The sequence below is a fragment of the Ascaphus truei genome, chromosome 1 (genome assembly GCF_040206685.1).
Source record: "Ascaphus truei isolate aAscTru1 chromosome 1, aAscTru1.hap1, whole genome shotgun sequence".
NCBI classification, from domain to species: domain Eukaryota; kingdom Metazoa; phylum Chordata; class Amphibia; order Anura; family Ascaphidae; genus Ascaphus; species Ascaphus truei.
In genome coordinates this window covers 437,309,184-437,332,041 of record NC_134483.1, presented here as the reverse complement: position 1 = coordinate 437,332,041, position 22,858 = coordinate 437,309,184, and positions in this window count along the sequence as shown.

The following is a 22,858-nucleotide window of genomic DNA, read 5'->3' as shown; positions in this document are numbered from 1 at the left end:
GCCAGCTTCTCAGAATCAAGAGAAATTGTTCTCTTGACTCTGATTATATGGCCCAGGGGCTAGTCTCGTTGACAAATTTGTGAATAAAGGGTACAATAGGAACACTGTGACAGATACTTTTAGGCAAATAGGGCTACTTGACAGGAAAGAACTTTTGAAGAAATCAAAATTGAAAATTAAAGATAAAAATAGTAAATATATTGATACAACAACTAATAATTATAAATCTCCGTGTTTTATCACACAATATAATTATGCTCACTCTAAAATTAAGTCCATATTGAATTCTCATTGGAATATCTTGTTAAATGATCCCATTATTGGTAATAGATTACCTTCCAGGACGCCAGTCGTGTTTCAGAAAGCTAGAAATATCAAATCCCATTTGGCACCTAGTAGACTAAAGGCTGTTGATCAAAAATTGATTAAAAATAAACAACAATCTAACGGCAATTTTCCTTGTAAACGTACAAGATGTCTAACTTGCATGCATCTGAAAACATCAAACTCAATCTCATCTCATTCAAACGGCTCTATACACTCAGTCAAAGTACATATCGATTGTCTTACCGCCTTTGTGGTCTATGCCATTTCAAGCTCATGTGGTATTCAGTATATCGGAAGGACTGCACGCCCCTTAAGCACACGGTTCTTAGAACATCGGAGAAACATTCTACATGGGTTACAAACTCATAGTTTGTCTCGCCATTATCTATCCAAACACAATCAGGATCCTACATCATTGGTAGTTATGGGTATTAAAGTCATTAATCCAAATCTATTAAATGGAGATAGGCATATATTTCTTAATTTACAGGAGACCTTATGGATCTATGTCTTGGGGACTTAAGCACCAGATGGCTTAAACGACTGCATTGATATTAGTACAGTAGTGTAGCTGGCGATGTTTCCCACAAGTGTTGACATGACATGGAGGTCTGGGTTGGACATGTCATATGTCCCCTCTGTGTCAGTCTCGTGAGGGTCTCATCTTGCATATCTATTCAGAATCTGATATGTTTTTCATGTATTTTACACAAAACATGCACGTATATAGATTTTTTCTTTACTAAATATACTTATTCAATTGTTACCTTATTATCAAAATAATATATGTATATCTATAGTTATACACATTTTTTTTACATATTTAGTATCACATAATTTATTATAAATTCACACATCATGGTTTATATTTTCAGCACATATGCACCACAATTATAGTCGCTTCCAGCATCTATTGGTTTGGTGGACTGTTTAGGATAGTCTGGATATTTTTTTATTTACTTTTGATCTCGGATACAAGCCATTGGCTCCTTCACTTCTTTCTTCTCTCTGTCCACCCCTCCTCCTCCTGTTTCTTCTCTCTGTCCCACTCCCTCTCTCCCTCCCCCTCCCCCTTCCTCCCCTTCCCCTGCTTTCACCACCTTTAATTACACACGGGTTGATCATACATATATACCTTAATCTCTTTCATTTTTGTATCTTTGGGTTCCTGACATTTAATTATTCATATGATCTTATTACCCTACCATCATCTATATTAGATTGTATACTTAGTCCCTTTCTGCAATAATAGTCTTACTTTTATGTGACAGATACATGTGAACAATCTGTCTATTATATTTTGGTTGGTTATATCAATTTGGTTCTCTCATACAAGCCCCTCCAAATGAGTCAGTACTGACTGTTATAAAGATATTTTAACTAAATACTTGAGTTGACCAAATTGGATAATTTATTTGATATTCACTATTCACTATGTAATACAAACGTTTGTTATATATGATATTCTTTAATCTGTATTATATATATATATATATATATATATTTTTTTTTATTATATAATAATTGTTGTGTTCATATTTATGTTTGTATTACATTTGAGTTTCCTCCTTTTTCTTCTCTCTTTCTCTCTCTCTCTCTCTCTCTCTCTCTCTCTCTCTCTCGCATGTTACTGCTATTAATTGGTCTTGCAATGGGTGTGGTTGCTCATTGCTATTCTTATATTCATATACCAAGAGTATTTTTTTATACTGCATATTTATATAGCTCTATGCCTAACAGCAATGTATTCCAATAAGTATCCAATTGATAGTACTTAGTTGCATTCAACTATACGAGAGAGAAAGAGCGATATTATATAGATTTTATATGAGTATTATGGAGTTATTATTATATATTCTCCATATCTCTTTATTCATATATATTTTTTGCTTTTGTTAGTTTTAGACTGGTTATATAATGACAAGTTTTATTTATTTATTTGTTCTTATATACAGGCATACCCCGCTTTAAGTACACTCACTTTAAGTACACTCGCGAGTAAGGTCATATCGCCCAATAGGCAAACGGTAGCTCACGCATGCGCCTGTCATCAAGTCCTGAACAGCAGTACCGGCTCCCTACCTTTACAGAAGCTGTGCGCAAGCGGGGAGACTATAGAGCCTGTTACAAATGCGTTATTTACATCAGTTATGCACGTATATAATGATTGCTGTACAGTACATGCATCGGTAAGTGGGAAAAGGTAGTGCTTCACTTTAAGTATATTTTCACTTTACATACATGCTCCGGTCCCATTGCATACGTTAATGCGGGGTATGCCTGTATATACTTTTTGTCACATAATATTGCTCTGAACCTACTAGGATTAGTTATGTATGGTATACAAAGGGTTATGTAACATAAGTCTTTCACAACTGATACTAATCAAATCAATTAGCTAGTTTTCTCTGATTGGATTGTTTTATCTATATATACTAATGATGCTACATCCTAGATCCATCCCCTGATGAAATCACGTAATGTGAAGAAACGCATAGGGTGTATGTTGCGTTGCTGATGTGGGTACTTACCTTCTGCATCTTGGACTTACACAACGAAAGAGGCAACTATTTCCAGCTCAGATACGGTACACATTTGTGCCCGGAACTTGTTACACACCAGTCTTGTTTCCGGAGGACTATCTGAACCACAGTGTCGCTTCCTGAGTTCCTGCTGGACGGAGACCCAGTGGAGCACTGCAGATCCATGCGGTGAAGACACGGAGTGAGCTGAGTAGCTGTATCCTCGACCGGTGCATGAGTATATCTCATAAAACGCTTTTTTTAATCTGTTGTTTGTGAGTTAGCATTTTGTTGGATTTTTTAGGGAAATAAATGTATATTTTTTTGGACATATTGCACTAGGATCGGGCGCTTTCTTTTTTGTGTTTCTGTACATATATATAATATAATTATATTTTAATTTAATTTGATCCTTGTTCCTATAATATTTTTTCTCTCTGTGCATTCATCTTTATTAATATTTAAGAACTTATACAGTATCTTGGTTGTGTGTGCAATCCAATGAAAGATATATTTTTATATATATTTCATATACAGCCGCGGCCCCGTTTATTCTCCAACATCTCCGATTTTTGGGGGGGATTTCTTCTGAATGCCACGCACTTCATCGCACTTCACCACGTTCATGCCGCATTCATACCGCATTCATGTTGCATTCACACCCGGGGTTGATTTGTTTATTGATAATGGTTCGGATTTTATTGGTTGCAATTCTTCGCGTATCTGCCAGATGTGGTGTTTAAAAGAATACCACAGTGGTCCATTGTAAATTGGGCTTGGGAGTTAAGAAGTTACAATAATGTATCAATTTAGGCTTTTCATATTAAAAAATACATGCACAGTGTCTGGTGTTTTATTGTCCTGAGAGTCCCGACATGAGTGCACCACCGCAATCCGTGTTCCACAAACCCGACAGAACGTACGCTTATTTAATATGGGCCGCGATTAATGCAACAGATGATTAGATGGCAATAGTTGGTCAAATGTATCAGTATTTTATCGAAAACTATGACTTTTACAAATTTTCGCCAGATGCTCATGTGTGGAAGCGTGCAATAAGGAAAAAGTTATGTATCGATCCATGTTTTTTTCGTATTGATCCAGGTGTTATTGGAGGGTATTGTGTGTATCACCGGATTTTTCCCGTATCTATGATCATGGAGACTTCAAAAAGCTTCCAATAACGGTCCGACCATCAGTGAAAACCTGGTGACCGACAACCCTTGCTGTCTGTCCCCGCCCGAATACCTGCAGCCTGAGCCGGATTTCGCGTACAGATTCCAGCAAGCTTGCATGTACCTAAGCGATTTCCAGCCTCGTCAGCTCACTACAGGTGTAGTAGTCCCGCTGTCACCTGTCAACTATGTGTATAATGAAGAATACGGGACTGGGAGTGGCTCGGCGCCAGCTGATTGGCAAAGTCTATGCTGAGTATGCCATATTTTATTCTGTTTTTGAAATATCAATATCGATGCACAGTCAAGCGATTCTCCTGTAAGCAATATCATTGGCTGAGCAGCTTCTACAGTAGATACTGAACAATTGGTGAAAGCTAGGCGCATGCGCATTGGAACCTTCTTGAAACGCATATGCGTGTCATCACATCGAAAGTAGGCGCATGTGCATGTGTACAGGAGACACCCCCCAAGAAAATTATTGGTGGGACTGACTGTGGGAACTTCTTTAGGTGACTGTCTGACCATTACAGTAAAACTTGTACTTTTGTTTTTCCTCAGAAAAGAAAAGTTTGTCATCTCATGCGGAAAACGGCAAATGGAGGGATTTCGATGGATAATATCGCTTTGTGTAAAAAAAACACGTACCGAGTCAACGGTTTTGTGGCCAATGTTATTGATTAGGATAGAATACTGTAACTGAGAGCTTCATAGAAAACTTGAAACAGTATGCTGTTGTTTCAGACCATATACAATACTTTTTTTTATATATACTGTATAATAAACCCGAAAAATAAAAAGTATGCATTTATTCTACATGTATTCCAGTACATAGTGTATTCTATACCCGTACAGCATGTATTGTTTTAATACTCTTGTGATGTACAGTACTGAGCACGCCTACAGTATAAAAGGAGACAATGGAACAATTTAAAACAAATCAACATTTTCTTTTATTGTGGAGTAAGTACAAAAACATTTATTTACAAATACAATTTAAAAACATTTAAAGTGTACAGCAATTCCAAACATTAACAGGTGTATGGTTAACTGCTAATGAAAACATTTATGTACAGAAAGTTAAAACATTTACAGTAGGATGGTGTACAGTACAGTCAGTCAGGCCTGCACAACTCCAGTCCCCGAAGGCCGCAAACAGGCCCGGTTTTAAGGATAACCTTGAAAACGGGCCTGTTTGCGGCCCTCGATGACTGGAATTGTGCAGGTCTTGTGTATAGTAAGTTAAAACATTTCTTTATTAATACAAGTTAAAACACGCAACATCTCCTTTATTAAAGTACAGAAAGTCAAAACATTTACAGCACAACAGTATGGTGTTAGCAAAAAAAAATATTTATTCATAAAATTTAAAACACGCAACATCTCCTTTATTAAAATACAGAAAGTCAAAACATTTACAGTAGGATGGTGTACAGTACAGTCAGTCAGGCCTGCACAACTCCAGTCCTCGAGGGCCGGAATTGTGCAGTTCTTGTGTACAGTAAGTAAAAACATTTCTTTATTAATACAAGTTAAAACACGCAACATCTCCTTTATTAAAGTACAGAAAGTCAAAACATTTACAGTAGGATGGTGTACAGTACAGTCAGTCAGGCCTGCACAACTCCAGTCCTCGAGGGCCGGAATTGTGCAGGTCTTGTGTACAGTAAGTAAAAACATTTCTTTATTAATACAAGTTAAAACACGCAACATCTCCTTTATTAAAGTACAGAAAGTCAAAACATTTACAGTAGGATGGTGTACAGTACAGTCAGTCAGGCCTGCACAACTCCAGTCCTCGAGGGCCACAAACAGGCCCGGTTTTAATGATAACCTTGAAAACCGGGCCTGTTTGCGGCCCTCGAGGTCTGGAATTGTGCAGGTCTTGTGTACAGTAAGTAAAAACATTTCTTTATTAATACAAGTTAAAACACGCAACAAGTCAAAAAATAAACAACAGTTGAACAGTCACGCAAATTCGATCCCCACCAGATTGTCCTTCCAGGGCCGATGCCTTGTATGGCGCAAAATGCTATTAATGGAGTCTCGAACAATTTTCATTAAATTGAAATTGAAAAATAGCGCTGCAATTCCTCCACTATAGTCCTTTTAAATTTTCAGGAAGCGCCCTTTTTTCGTGATGTCCTTTGTAGTTGACATTTTTAGCCCACCCGCAGTACACCAAGTAGGACACATGGTACTTAAAAATTAACATGGCATACTTCTGGGGTAAACCAGCACTCATCACCCTATACTCCTCCCTGAGTGCCGGTGGCAGCTCGCGCAGGATGATGTCGGGCACCGTATTGATGCAAGCATATGTAGGTTAAGTTCTGGGAGCGGGTGTGCTTCTGGAAGTGGGTGTGCTTGTGGCGGAGGGTGAGTGTAGGTTGTCTGGGAGGAAGATTTCCTCCTGTCTTGGTCGCCGTGTTGTCTCCTGGCATGGTCTTGACGGGGTTGTCATGTTATCCTCCTCCTCAACGGCATACATGTACACAAATTCTTCTGGTGGAGGGGGTGCGCTTGGTGTTGGAAGGCGGTCGAAGGTCCCATTCATCACATCCATGCCACCCTCCTGCTCCGGCATTGGGGATACAGGGGCATGAACACCGAGCAAATTTTGTATCCCCGCTATGTCAGTCTCTATCTTCTCCATCCGTCGATCAATCTTCTCCATCCGTTGATCCATATTTAGCATGGTCTCTAAAACCAGATCTATCTTTACTAGCATAGTAGAGTTCCCGGGGATATCCACACTTAACCCATTCAGCATGCGGTCTAATGAGCTGGTTCTTGTGCATGGCGTGCTGTTGACATCTGGGTGGATGGGTGCTACGGAGGATGAGATGGGGGTTCCCTGGAGAGAAGCGGCAGTGTCGTCGAAGAAGGATGGAGGAGGTGACCTGTGGATTTCCGAGAGAGAAGCGGCAGCGTCGTCGAAGAGGGATGGAGAAAGCAACCTGTGGATTTCCGGGCGAGAAGCGGCAGAGTCGTCTAAGCGTAAAGGAGAAAGTGACCCGTGGATTTCAGGGACACCAGCGGCAGCGTCGTCGAAGAGCAGTGGAGAAGATGGGCTGTTGGTTTCCGTGAGAGTGGCAGCAGCGTTGTGGATGATTAGTGGAGAAGATGGGCAGTAGATTTCCGGGAGAGCAGCGGCAGAGACGTTGAAGCGTAATCGAGGAAGTGGCCTGCGGGTTCGATGGGTTGCCTGCCATTTGTTTTGCCTTGAGTAGTTGAGAAAAAAGGGTTCCAGATGCGCACAATCTCATCAGAATATAAGGCGAAAAGGGAAGAAGACCCTCCATTTAATGAATATCCTGTCACCGGTGATCCTGCTTGATTCTGCGAGTCCTGCGACTGGAGACGACATACATCATTAGAGGTGCCCTGGCAACAGAGAACCTACAACAGCAGTGTGGTTAAACTCAGTAACCAAAATGCCCGCTTGACTTCGTCAAATGTGAGTGCAATACCTTTCCTTCTCCAACTGTATTTACAGTATTACACTATTGTGTGTTCTTTTTCCCTTTTCTCCTTATATTCTGATGAGATTATGTGCATTTGGAACCCTTTTTTCTCAACTGCTCAAGTGGCCCAGAACGAACCCATTTGCTACCCGGTGCGGCACCCATCAAGGAAACCTATATTTGGTACTATAACGTATCCTTCTCACTCACAGTTATTTTGCGCTTGTTTCTTTTTCCTTGTTTTGCCTTGAGTGTACATCACCGAATTTCTTCTTGACATAATAAGGCTTACGTGTATTAAAACCCTTAGTCTTTGGGGTCAGCAGAAGGTTTTCTTTATTAGCCTTAGCCTGTCGCTTTGGCCTTGGCTTGCAAATGGCTGCCGCCTTTCGCTTTTTCTGTGTGATAGGCACGGCAGAGGCGAGTGGCTTCCTGCGTCCATAGAATCGGAGTTGATCCATGGAAGCAGATGGCACAATGCAGTATCTGGACAAGGGCAAGTTTAGATACAGATCATCGAGTGGTGGGCTATGCAAAGTGTGTAACCTTTTATGCATGGCGACGAGGTACAGGTGTTAAAAGTGGGCGTACTCTAATGTGAGTCATTAACATATAAATACACCATCCATTTTGTGGATTCACTGCACATTGAATACACATCGACTAAACATCGAATATACATTCTTGTGCTTATATTTCTTTCTACTCGCAGCAATGCCTGTTAAAAAGATTTCAAAGGATCTCAGCATGAGAATTAAGGAGATGTACACGAGCGGACAACGAATTGCAGATATCAAACGCTGGTTAGCTACTTCTGGCCTCATTGTGCCATCAACCACCGTGTGCTATCATGCACACAGAAAAACCAAACAACGCACGAGGACACCAATGGTAACTAACGCGTAAGTATATTTATTTATATTTATATTAATATAACTATATAGTATAGATCTATCTAATTTTATAGTTATTTCGGTATATGCATATAACTACAGTATATAATACAGTATATCTATTATTGTTTATATTGCTGCATATTAATAGAACTATATAGTATAGATCTATCTAATTTTCTACTATTTTTACTGTAAATGATGTGCTGTACTTGTGGCCTACTGCACTGTAACTTACCGGATTGTTGTTTTTCTGTACACTGTAGGGAGACAACTCTTCTGGTCGACAAAATAAGTGAAGAGAATGATGAGAAGAGTGCCTTAAGGGTCAAATACACTGCAGCAAAATCACAATCTCACTGTATCCGAGACCAGCATAAAGAAGATGAGACGCAGAATTGGATGGAAATATGGACGTGTGAGGTTAGTACTGGACAGTTCAGGAGGTTAAAGTGTTGTTTAAGAAACTGTACTGTACCTATAAAATTATTCCTTGTTATTACAGAGCGTACCCTATGATAAGGGACTTAACAAGATCAAGAGAGTGGTCCAGAGCCCAGGCATGGATCTACAGTGGAGAAACTTTCCAGGATTGCATCTTCACTGATGAGTCTACTGTATCGCTGGAGAGATTTGCCACCTTTGCATTCCACAAAAAAGGTTGCATATCTATGAAGCCGCGTCCAAAACACCCAGTGAAGATGCATGTGTGGGGTGCCATCTCTAGGCGTGGACCAGTATGCATCGTCATCTTTGAAGGTAAAATAAGTCACACGCTTTTGCCTTATGCACTGTACTGTACTAGTGTGCAGTTTTTTGAGCACTTTTCTTTTCTTGTTATAGGAATCATGAATAAAGCTTTTTCCAAGAGCAAATTGTGCCTGAGATTGTGGAATACATCACATGTGAGTTCCCAGACAACGATCCGAAGCACACCGCATCAACAGCGCATATTCTTGAGCGCGGTATCAACTTGGTGAAGACACCAGCGGAGTAAGTGCGGTAACCGTGTCTCATTTTGTCCCCACTGTTTTTACTGTGTACTGTATTTCTTTAACTAATTGTCCTTTTTTCCCCCCTCCAATGACAGATCGCCAGACTTCAATCCTATCGAAATGGTCTGGCATCAGCTGAAGGACCATATCCGAAAAGTCGTGAAACCCTCCAAAAAGGATGAGTTGGCGCAAGGCATAATGAGTTTTTGGAATGATGTACTCACCGTGGAAGGATGCAATAAATATATAGACAATATTGCGACTGTGTTGCCCATTGTGATTGCGCATAATGGGCAAGCATCAGGAAGATTGTATGGTATAGTACTGTACTGTAGTATGGTAAGTACAGGCACACCAAGTACAGTACTGTATGATACAGGTAAGTATGGCACAGATTTTTTCTTTCCTGAGAGAGCAGCACGAGCCATCTGGTTACAAAGTATTTAACAGTAGTCACAGTATACAGTAGTTCCAGTATAGACTAGTTTGACAGTACAAACTGCATACTATAGTCCAATATGGAGTAGCTATACAGTACACAATGCCATAATATGCACCTGCTGTAACTGCTCAATTTTTTTCTTTCCTGAGAGAGCAGCAGTAGCCATCTGGTTGCAAAGTATTTAACAGAAGTTACAGTATACAGTAGTTCCAGTATAGACTAGTTTGACAGTACTATACAGCACACAATGCCATAATATATTATGCAGATAACTGCACACATTTTTTGTTTTCTTGTCTTTTCAGAAAAAAAGGATGGACTGGGGGAGAGGGGGGGTATCATGTGTAAAGTTTGTGAACTGTTTGTACAGTTAAGTGTATCTAAACTGCAATCATGATTTACACAAAACCTCCCTTCTCTCAATGAACTACACAGAATGAGGAAGAAGATAAAGACGGAAAAATTATATTATTATACATATATTATTATTTAATATTATATATTATTAATTAATATTATTATCAATGTGCATTATTCATGATTATCCACTGGCCCTCAATTTTCAACTGACAAAAGAACTGAATAAAGACTGCATTTTGTATTATTCATGATTATTTGTATATTTGTATTTTTTTGTTCCAGATAAAATAAAATAAATATTTCTTTACATTCATGATAATCATAATCATTGACACCACCCCCCCCACCAAAGAAAAAGAAAGAATGACAAAAAATGGTAAGTTACTGCATCAAAAACAGGAATCAGATTATGTTTTTTTTAACTCTCAATTTCACAGTGCTGTGCAAATCAGATTTACATATCAAATTCGAGAAGGGATAATCGTTACCGTAAACAAAGCCTCAAAGGGTTGGGGGGGGGGTGGATGGATGAGTCATGCGCAGTAATCATCAACTAGCTCCCTTCAAAGAGGATTACAGAGAGGTGACTCAAAGCCAACAATTGGAAAATTACTGAATGGTTTTGAGGATTACACGCAGGCACAGAGAGGTGATGCTCTGCTAGGGACGGACGATTAAAAGCACAAAGACAAGCTTTTGAAATGGAATGGTTCTGGAGAGGTGTCAATAAGAGGTTCGAATCCTTGAGCAAGCCTTGTGTGTGTGCGTGGGGGAGGGGGGTACAGGGTACAGCTGCATGAAGGATTAGCTGTACTATAGTTCAAAGAACTGACATATTTTCAAAAGGCAGGTCATCACATTAATTTGATCCCCACACCCCCAAATACATAAAAACCACACAAATCAACCATGTGCAGTCAAACGCAGTGTCGCAGTCAAAAGCTACAGCACAGATTGAATATCGTAATATCAAGATTTTTTAGGCAGGCTTGTGGAGAAAATAAAAATAAAAAATGACGAGAAAAAAAAAATATTTTTTTTTTTGGTCACTCACTCTTGAACTTCGCAAGCAAGCAGTGGTGAAGTTATAGACACATGCGCAGTAATCATCAGCTATGTAGCTCCCATCCCAAAGAGGATTACACGCAAGCGCAGAGTGGTGATGCTCGGCTAGGGACGGACGATTAAAAGCACAGATTGAATATCGTAATATCAAGATGGTATAGGCAGGCTTGTGGAGAAAATAAAAATAAAAAATGACGAGAAAAAAAAAAAATATATTTTTTTTTGGTCACTCACTCTTGAACTTCGCAAGCAAGCAGTGGTGAAGTTATAGATGCATGCGCAGTAATCATCAGCTAGCAAGCAGGAATGTGATTGAAACCAGAAAGACACACATTCAAAGGAATGGTGTGGGAGAGGTGTACTGTACTGTAGATAAGATAAGAAGTTGAAATACTGCAGTGCAGTAATTTAGCCTGTGTGTGTGCGGGGGCGAGCGAGGGGAGAGCGCTGTATATGCCAAAATGTGATACTGTTACAGTACACGCCTATGCATTTCAACAATGTTCAAATGAGACATACAGCACTGCACATGCATGTATAAATACGCAAATTTACAATTACTGCGCGCGCACACGCAAACTGTGTACTGACGTACTGTAGGTTGAACTGCTAAAGTATTAGACTTTGAAGACAACAGCTCGCGAACACCCCCCTGAGTTTTTAGACGGTATTGCAGTATTGCAGACAGCGCTAATAAAATGCTAATATTACAAGCGCTAAAATACCGCAACATATTCCGGGGAAAAAAATGCATCTGCCCGTGATTATCAGAGTTGCGCCGCTATGGCCGCACTAGGATAAAGGCGGTCGCAGCTGTACATATTTACATATGTTTTTTATTGTTCATTTATTTAAATTTTTATTAAAATTGTTGTTTTATTACAGTTGTAATGTAAGTTTAAGTAAATTTGTATGGATTTGTATCCTTTCCTTATATAGAGGATGCTCCTGGCGACTTGATTGAGATCCTAACACTCCTGATATAGGTGGGAGGGAATTCTCTTTCAACATTTCAGGAACATACACATAGGTATATAGAGTCACCAAACACATGTATGTCTATACCCATGAAGAAGTCTGTTGTAGACGAAACACGTAGGGTTAGTATTGCCTTCATAACCTGGACATTAGTCTATTGATTCATAGACCTCATTGACCTGATCAGTTATCTCTTAGGGAGTTGCTAATTTCTGTGGGCTGCTATACACCTCAGTCAAGATTAGCTATCGCCTGCTCACAGCTGACCAGTAAGCCGAAGTATTGCGAGACAGTGATCGACGGGAATAGACAGCTGATCCACACACCACCGAAAGGAGAGGCTAGGATGCCAGGACACCAGTACCCACAGCATACCTCCAGCTGAGACTTATGTCTATATGCATGTACTATCTGCTACATTGTAAGTAGCCACTTATCTATAGCTTTGCCTCCTGCCCCCATTACTTTATTATTATCTCATCCTCACAGAGACCTCCACATACCTTATCTCTTTCATTTGCACCTATTTTTTAATGTTATAACACACATACATACTGTGTATATGTGTATATGTGTATATGTATATATATATATATATATATATATATATATATATATATATACATATATATATATATATATATATATAACATTTAAAAAAAATAGATGATACCGTTCTGTGGCTAACGAAATGCTTTTATTTGTGCGAGCTTTCGAGATCTCTGATCTCTTCTTCCAGTGATGGTACATTTAATTAAGCATAGTTTAACTTAAAAACAGTGCATATAAGAATGTTATCTGTGACTAAAACCTAACACCCTCCCCCCTGTGTAGTATGCAATTTACGACTTGAGGTGTTAAATAGTCCCTGAAAGTTAGTGATGTAAGAGTGTGTGTGTGTAAGTAATTAAAAGCAGGCTCCTCACAACACTGAATGAGAGCTGCACCGACCGACGATCACAGTGTCTCTGGAAATCACAGCTGTGGGTTTCTATTTGGTCCACATCTCACAGCACCCGGATGTGAAGAGATGCAAAAGCTCAACAGCTGATCAGCCTCTGAGAGCATCCTGCGTGCAGCCGCCTGCACCAACGCCAAAACGGGGTTAACCTCACTTGTGTCTCCAAGCGCTAGACCACGTCCAGCTACTTAGGGTAAGGGGGTTCCACCATCAATGTGCTTGATACCGTAATAGTAGTGACGACCTCAACAGGTTTCGCACGAGAAGTGCTTCATCAGGGGTGACGTCACAAGTGTGGGGGCTCTGATATTTATACCTCTCCCTTGGATCTATTCATTCCAATTTCCAAAAGCTGTGACCAAGTCCAACTTAATTGCATTGCATATTCCAAAAAGGACTGCAAGGACTGCATCACTATGGTTACTGCAAATAGGCTGTTCAAACAGAACATACACAGCTGCAATGTCAATTACACAAATTATTACAGGGGGTTAATAAATTTAAAAAGGTGTTGTAAGAAATACAACTCTTATTCCCTCCAATAATAGTAATAATATACCATTTTAATTGATTGAATATTAAATTCCTCAGTGATGCAATCCATAGTTATCCTATATGTGCAAATAACATACAATAAATGCATATTAAATACAAACAAACAAAACACATATGTTTAAACATCCTATTATATCTATGTGTCATCTTTAATAATACTACCACCTATCTATATGCAAGGAAAGAAACTCAGAACTGAAAAATACGTTTATATCAATTTGCATAAAGTAAATGATTATTTAAATCAGGGCTGCACAACATACGGCCCGCGGGCTGCATGCGGCCCATCTGGCCTCTCTGTGCGGCCCTCGTTGACTCTGGCCTGGCGCCAGTTAATTAAATAAATTAAAAAAAAAAAAAGTTTAAAAAAATGGCGGCGATTCATCCCTCCTCCCTCTCCCTCCCAGCCCCCTCCCTCTCCCTCCCAGCCCCCTCCCTCTCCCTCCCAGCCCCCTCCCGCTCCCTCCCAGCCCCCTCCGTTTCCGTCCCAGCCCCCAGGTTTTGCAGTGCATGAGGAGGATGTGTGTTTTTTTTTCTTCAATAGCAGGCTGCCGTGGAGGTCAGAGCATGCCGGGGGCGGGGCTTAGTACCGGGGAGGAGAGGATGTGCTGAGCTCATCTAAGAGAGGTGTGGGTGTGTAAAACGGGCTGTTGGGAGTGGGTGTGTAAAACAGGCTGGTGGGGGGTGGGTGTGTAAAACGGACTGGTGGGGGGTGGGTGTGTAAAACGGGCTGGTGGGGGGTGGGTGTGTAAAACGGGCTGGTGGGGGGTGGGTGTGTAAAATGGGCTGGTGGGGGGTGGGTGTGAAAAACGGGCTGGTGGGGGGTGGGCTGCTGACATGTGAGGGGGGGGTGGGCTGCTGACATGTGAGGGGGGGTGGGCTGCTGACATGTGAGGGGGGGTGGGCTGCTGACATGTGAGGGGGGGTGGGCTGCTGACATGTGAGGGGGGGGTGGGATGCTGACATGTGAGGGGGGTGGGATGCTGACATGTGAGGGGGGTGGGATGCTGACATGTGAGGGGGGGGGCTGCTGACATGTGAGGGGGGGTGGGCTGCTGACATGTGAGGGGGGGGCTGCTGACATGTGAGGGGGGGTGGGCTGCTGACATGTGAGGGGGGGCTGCTGACATGTGAGGGGGGCTGCTGACATGTGAGGGGCAGGGGGGGAAGTGATGTGAGGTGCAGGGGGGGGAAGTGATGTGAGGTGCAGTGGGGGGGGAAGTGATGTGAGGTGCAGGGGGGGGAGTGATGTGAGGTGCAGGGGGGAAGTGATGTGAGGTGCAGGGGGGGACGTGATGTGAGATGCAGGGGGGAGAGTGATATGAGGTGCAGGGGGGGAGAGAGTGATGTGAGGTGCAGGGGGGGGAGAGTGATGTGAGGTGCAGGCGGGGGGGAGAGAGTGATGTGAGGTGCAGGGGGGGGAGAGAGTGATGTGAGGTGCAGGGGGGAGAGTGATGTGAGGTGCAAGGGGGGAAGAGTGATGTGAGGTGCAGGCGGGGGGGAGAGAGTGATGTGAGGTGCAGGGGGGGGAGAGAGTGATGTGATGTGAAGGGGGGGAGAGTGATGTGAGGTGCAGGGGGGGAGATAGTGATGTGAGGTGCAGTGGGGGGGAGAGTGATGTGAGGTGCAGGGGGGAAGAGTGATGTGAGGTGCAGGGGGAGGGTGAGAGTGATGTGAGTTGCAGGGGGAGGGTGTGATGTGAGGTGCAGGGGGGAGGGTGTGATGTGAGGTGCAGGGGGGGGGGAAGTGATGTGAGGTGCAGGGGGGGAGAGTGATGTGAGGTGCAGGGGGGGAGAGAGTTATGTGAGGTGCAGGGGGGGAGAGTGATGTGAGGTGAGGGGGGGAGAGTGATGTGAGGTGCAGGGGGGGAAAGTGATGTGAGTTGCAGGGGGAGGGTGTGATGTGAGGTGCAGGGGGGAGGGTGTGATGTGAGGTGCAGGGGGGGGAAGTGATGTGAGGTGCAGGGGGGAGAGTGATGTGAGGTGCAGGGGGGGAGAGTGATGTGAGGTGCAGGGGGGAGAGTGATGTGAGGTGCAGGGGGGGAGAGAGTTATGTGAGGTGCAGGGGGGAGAGTGATGTGAGGTGAGGGGGGGGGGAGTGATGTGAGGTGCAGGGGGGGAAAGTGATGTGAGGTGCAGGGGGGGAGAGTGATGTGAGGTGCAGGGGGGGAGAGAGTGATGTGAGGTGCAGGGGGGGGGGAGAGTGATGTGAGGTGCAGGCGGGGGGGAGAGAGTGATGTGAGGTGCAGGGGGGGGAGAGAGTGATGTGAGGTGCAGGCGGGGGGAGAGAGTGATGTGAGGTGCAGGGGGGGAGAGAGTGATGTGAGGTGCAGGGGGGGGAAGAGTGATGTGAGATGCAGGGGGGGGTAGAGAGTGATGTGAGGTACAGTAGGGGGGGGAGTGATGTGAGGTGCAGGGGGGGAGAGTGATGTCAGGTGAGGGGGGGGGGAGTGATGTGAGGTGCAGGGGGGAGAGTAATGTGAGGTGCAGGGGGGGGGAGAGTGATGTGAGGTGCAGGGGGGGGGAGAGTGATGTGAGGTGCAGGGGGGAGAGTGATGTGAGGTGCAGGGGGGGAGAGAGTGATGTGGGGTGCAGGGGGGGAGAGTAATGTGAGGTGCAGGCGGGGGGGAGAGAGTGATGTGAGGTGCAGGGGGGGAGAGTGATGTAAGATGCAGGGGGGGACAGAGTGATGTGAGGTGCAGTGGGGGGGGAGAGTGATGTGAGGTGCAGGGGGGAGAGTGATGTGAGGTGCAGGGGGAGGGTGAGAGTGATGTGAGTTGCAGGGGGAGGGTGTGATGTGAGGTGCAGGGGGGGAGAGTGTCATATTGAGGGGAGGGGGAAAGAGTGTCATATTGAGGGGAGGGGGAGAGTCATATTGAGGGGAGGGAGAGAGAGTGTCATTAAGGGGAGGGGGAGAGAGTGTCATATTGAGGGAAGAGAGACATGGGGGGGAATGCTGACATGGAATGGGCTGGGGGGATGTGGAGGGGGGTATTGTGTGTTTGATGTGGAGGGGGGTATTGTGTGGGTGAGGGGGAGAGATCGTGGTATGAGAGATAGATGGGGAGTATCGTAAAGATTGATAGTGAGGGGTTCTGGGGGAGATATGAGGATGATGATAATGATGATGAGAGGTGGTGGAGGAGAGATGATGATGATGATGATGATGATGATGATGATGATGATGATGATGATGATGATGATGATGATGATGATGATGATGATGATGATGATGATGATGATGATTTAACCCGTGCGGCCCAATTTTTTTTTCCTTGGAGCAGTTCGGCCCTTCTCACTTTACGAGTTGGGCAGGCCTGATTTAAATTATATATAATATATAAATTAAAATAGTTTTTATTAATAATATGTTAAAAAACCCTAAACTTAAAATCAAATACTAAATAGCTATTGGCTATAAAATACTCACAAAATTCATTCATACCGGTGTGTTTTCTAAAGATGGGAAACAGAACCCTTAAATGAAAAATGCATGTGATGAGCAGAATGAATGTGGCTCTCAAAATGACCCCTATATAAAAAAAAAAAAGATGTAATGTCCACAACATCATTAAAGCCCATGGGGTGATTGGTCTTTAATTTGAATATCCAATATGGTTTCCGACGTAGTAGGTGCAGATCTTTATTGCCACCTCTAATATTGTCACTGAGGCTTTCTACTGCAGCAAAATGTATAGCTCTAGAGTCACTATTATGGACTCCATGGAAGTGATCTAAAAGGAAGGTAAGGGGTTTACCTTTATCAAGAACCAATTTTTAATTTTCTTGATTTTCCTTAGATGTTCAAATATCCTAATCTTCAGGCATCTAATGGTTTTCCCCACATATTGTAGTCAACAATCACATTGTAGGACATAGATCATGAACTTAGTGTTGCAGTTAATAAAATAATTTATTTTAAAACTCTTCTTAGTGACAAAGGATTGAATACCCTTTGTCGGTCTCATGGATATACAGGCTTTGCCGCCAGAACATTTAAAGCATCCCTTTGGTCCCTGAATAGTGGCATTATTATGCTTAACAATGGGCACTAGACTGGGAGTTAGAATGGACATCAAATCCTGCGCCTTCCTAAGTAAACCTGAGGATATTCCAATGTCTTGACAAAATGGTCCTGATCTTGCGGTGAGCTCCATTATATTGGGTCACAAACCTGGGTGCCATATTGTCACACTTGGCTGTCCTATGCTTGTTCCCAGGGGCAGAATGAATTGCCCTTTCAACCTTAAGGGATTCTGCAGGGCCAATATCACCAATCTGACCTCTTAGAGATGTATTTACAGTGGTATATTGTATTAATGTATCCCTGTCTTGTCTTACTGCTTTTTGATAAGCTTTATCAACAATATCTTTTTATACGTCTTCTGTTCAAGTTTATTTTTTTAACATAGAAGCTGGGTCCTTAAAAATAGAGACCTCAGTACAACTCCTCTTTAATTGGAGAAATTGACTGTAAGGAATGTTGTTGATCCACCTCTGGTCATGTTCGCTCATAGAATCCAAATAAGCATTAATGCTCACCTCTTTGAAATGGGTCCTAGAGCAAATCCGATCATCTAGAATATAAATATCCAGATCCAGAAAGGTAGCTTCTGTACCCATTGAATCCATAGTAAAATTCAAACTGAAATGGTTATCATTCAATTCACTGACAAATATCGTCAGAGACTCCATGGTATCATCCCAAATGATGATGATGTCATCAATGTATCTCCTCCACAGCACTAGCTGTGGAGGAGCCACACCACTGGCATAACCCACCTCCTCCCAGAACCCCATATATAAGTTGTCAAACAATGGCAGTGCCACATATTTGACGGTAATATTTTTCCTGACAAAAAATAATTGTGCTGAAGGATAAAATATATACTGGAGAGTAGAAAATCGCATTGTGAAATGGGTAAACTTTTACTAGCATATAAAAAATGCCACACTGCTTCAACCCCTCTCATATGAGGAATAAGGTGTACAACGACACATCCAGTGTGGCAAATCTGTAACTGCCTAACCACTGAATGTGAGATAAAACCTGAATGGTATGGGTAGGATCTTTAAGAAAAGATGGTAATCCGAACACTAACGGTTGTAAATAGCCATCTATATAGGCCGCAAAATTACTAGTTAAAGAATCAATTCCGAACAAAATAGGGCTTCCTGGTGGGGAAATTAATGACTTGTGTATCTTTGATATCTGATACATAACAGGTATCACAGGTTCCCTACATACAGATACTCACATTCCTGTTTGGTCAGAATGTAATCAGACCAAGCCTCATCTAATAGAAGCTTCAGCTCTACAAGGTAGATATTATATATATATCTTGTAGACTGAACAGTGCCAGATTGCCCTTGGCTGTGTCTTGAGCTCATGCGTACACGTGATTCGTGACCCCCCTCTTCTGACCGGATAACAAGCTCAGCGCAACTGGGCATTACCCAATCTGCCATAAACAACCCAGGATATTCGGCCACCAGCTGACCTAGGACCCAGTCTTGCACCCATGAAACCCCTGCCACAAGGGAGGCTATTTAAGGCTGCAATTATAGTGCAGGCGATGGCGAAAGCGACACAATGTCAAAACAAATGCATTGCCGCCGTCGCGCTTATAGTAAGCGCGATGCAACGGCGCGATGGAGCGATGACTTGGTCGCGATCACTGGAAGTCCTCTCAATTTGATTTTTCCAGCGACCGTAGCCTGACGTCACCATCGCTGTAGCCTAAGGCATTGTTTGTCTCACCGTCGCACCAACACCAATGCAGCTTCAAGTCCATCCAGAAAGCCCACATTGAACATGTCCACTCCCACTTTGGACAAATAAATTCCATCTCCATATACAGGGCCACGTCTGGCTCCTCCAACTCCCCTAGAAACCTTGTTACTGCTCCAATACTTGATCACCTTAATGACCCTTGCCCCCTACCTGCACAACCTGGGAAACCCTATCGAGCATCATCTGGAAATAACACAATTAATGGACCCAAGTCCCACTTCCTATAATGAAGTTTCCGCTGCTGAAATAAGTTGTTACCCATCCACATTAAAATAAATCCAGGATACCTGGGCACCCAACTGCTGCCTGTTAGGTCGGACATTGGAGAGGACATGTGACCCCCCTATACTTCTCTTCCCCATCATGTCACCCTTATGATGTATATGAGCAGACTGATATGGATGTCCTATGGCCAGACTGTAGCTCTCTTGGTGGCTCACAGATATGTATATCCCTACATATCCACACAACTCCGGGCCCTGCACCTGAAAATATCCATGAATTTACATTTGCTAAACAAGATACTGAATCCTAAGGTGGCTCACAAACCTCCTAGACTCCCCCCTGCCTATCCTCTTAATATCTACTTGCAACTATACAACACTGTCCCCACCCCAATATTGAATGAATGCAACCATATATATCTTCTGATAATCAAGTGTTATTTAGTTCAATTCTTTGGTCAAAGTATTTTAAGCCTTCATCCACGTCACGGTATAGCCCATCTGTAGATCCTAACATGGCTGCCCCTGCAAAATGCTCTCATAGCCTCTTTAATGGAGAGAGAGCTGTCTTTCATAGACTGGTCATTTACAGGTGCTTGGCAAGAACTGCTATTAAAAAGGTGGAATGAGTGAGCTTGAACAGGGAGGAGGGGTCATTAACCTCCAAGTTGCTTAACCAACTGAAATTAACAAATGCACACAGCCACTGTAACTCCAGAACCCAAATCCAGCACATCATATATACTGTGTCAAAAAGAGTGCTACTAGGATTGTGACCACGTGTTTAGAACAAATAACAAAAAGGCTTAGTGCTTCATCTAACTTGACATATTATATAGTTAAATTGTTATCTCTATATCTATTGTGACAGAGTAAATGTCTTTATGGACTTAATTTCTCTCAGAGTGGATAGGTTCCAGTATGCAGGAGGTTAACTTTCTCTCTGTGAGCTTTCTGCACCTGCATCTCATTAAGCAGGAAGGACTCCTGTGAGACTGAAGGTTTAAAAGGCAGGAAGTAGCCTCCACAAAGAGAGTTAGTTTTTCCCTAGGAGGGTAGAGAGACTTCTCCCGGCTAGAAAGAACCCTGGCTGTACTGGTCCTTCCGCCCTGCGAGGAGCTCTGCTGCTGGGACACATCCTGCTCCCCGGAACCGGCGTTCCTGAAGGATTGAAGGAGCGACCCAAAGATCCTGGGATAGGAATCCCCTGCAAACAGATAAGCCATAAATAACACTCTGCAATGTTAAATGTCTATTTGCTGCTGCGATTTTAGACAAGAGACTTTATTATTATACTTTGTTTGTGGAGCACTTGTTTTGGGGGGCAGATAACAAGATTAGCTAGCTGCCCGGTAGATAGGGCTGAAGAAGTTGAGTTAGTTTCCCTAACAGGAATAGGAATTTATTTCATGTTTTATTTTGCCTTAAAGTAATAGTACCCTGATGTTTATTTGGCTGGTGGATAATAAAACCACTATAGTTAAAGTTTCATACTGTGTCTAGCCTCTAACTGACCCTGACGTGAGGCGGTCCTGCCACACTGTATACCAAGCAGCTGCAGCAGGGGCAGGAACATTAGCAAATGCAGGAACAGTAGTGCAGCAGGAACAAGAGCAGGGCCTCCCCTGGATTTCTTGGGCCTCATGAAGCATCTGCGGGACATGGTAAGGGCAAATACAAAAAAAAATTCTGTAGCTGTGCCAAGGGAGAGGAGTTACTATACAGCCCCCAAGGCACCAAGGTAGCAGCACGGTTATATAGCTATGGGACTGCTCCTCCCCCTTGACATTAGCCCCTGCAGAATGGCTCTTGCTAATTTCTGGCCAGGAGTTGGGGTGGGGGCTCATGGCTAAGTGCCATGTAATATGGTTTAAGTTGTCTTGTATAAGTACTGCAATCTATTTGACATGCAGCAACAGATCTGTGCTGTGTACATTGTTCATTTAATAATCCTATTCAAAATATGTATGACTTTTATTCTACAGCATGTAACATCCCAGTAATATAAATATACACACAATATAAAACAAGTTCAAGAAACTTGGATGAATATCATGTTGTTATTCAGTTAGAAGTTTTACCACAGATCCAAGCTGAAGGAATTATTTACTGAGTTGTGCCCAAAAGTATTGCCAGCAAATATTCTAATAACTACAAACAAATTTATATAAAATGTAATGTCAAACAGACCAGTATTTCAGACCGGTTTTCATTACAGTTTTCTATGGAAACTGATTAAATTTTGAGCCCTTTATTTTTTTGGCTCGATTGATTTGGTACAGTAAAATATTGCATTTTGCGAATGGATCACTAAGTTCATAGTGTTTATTACCTGTGCTCCAGAACATTATGACGAGTTTATGTTTGTTTATTGACTGGGAAACATTTTTTAATATGTTATTCCCATACTGATGATCTTTATAAAGTACGCTATTTTAAAAGAAAAGGTATATTGCTGCTGTTATAAATATTTAAACGCAATATGACCTTCTGCAGCCAGTCAGGTTGTCATTGGATTTAAGGGTTTGTTTGTTTTAGTCTCTATTGGGAGACAAGGGCTGAGCGCCAAAGAAAAAATTAAAACCAAGCTCACTGGCTAATCATCAAGTTAAGGAAGCCAGGATTTTTTTGCATATTTTTAGACAACCTAAAAAACTGCATCTAAAATAGACTGCAATTATAAAGCAAGGAGACTAAGTTAATAAATGATTACCCAATCATAAAAGAATTGTAAAATAAGTCACAGCAGATGAGTGACATTTTCATGAGTCTTATAAGAATAATTCTCAAAATGTTGAAATGGAATATAACTGTCATGAGTATCTAGGCTATTGTTGAAGTAAATATAGCACTATGGGTCTTAGATAGGATAGAATTATTTTGTAACAGTTTTATGAGTGATATTTTTACCTTTTTTTACAACAGTGATAGTCATGGTTGGAGCTCATTGAGTAAATACATGCATGATGGCAAGAATCCCTTTCTTTTATAGCTTTACTTTATGGTATATTTTCTACATTTTATTATGTGTTCTCTCCTTGACATCATGATTACTCAGCTTACTTCCTTTTTATCCTTGACAGAAGCACTTTCACCTTCCA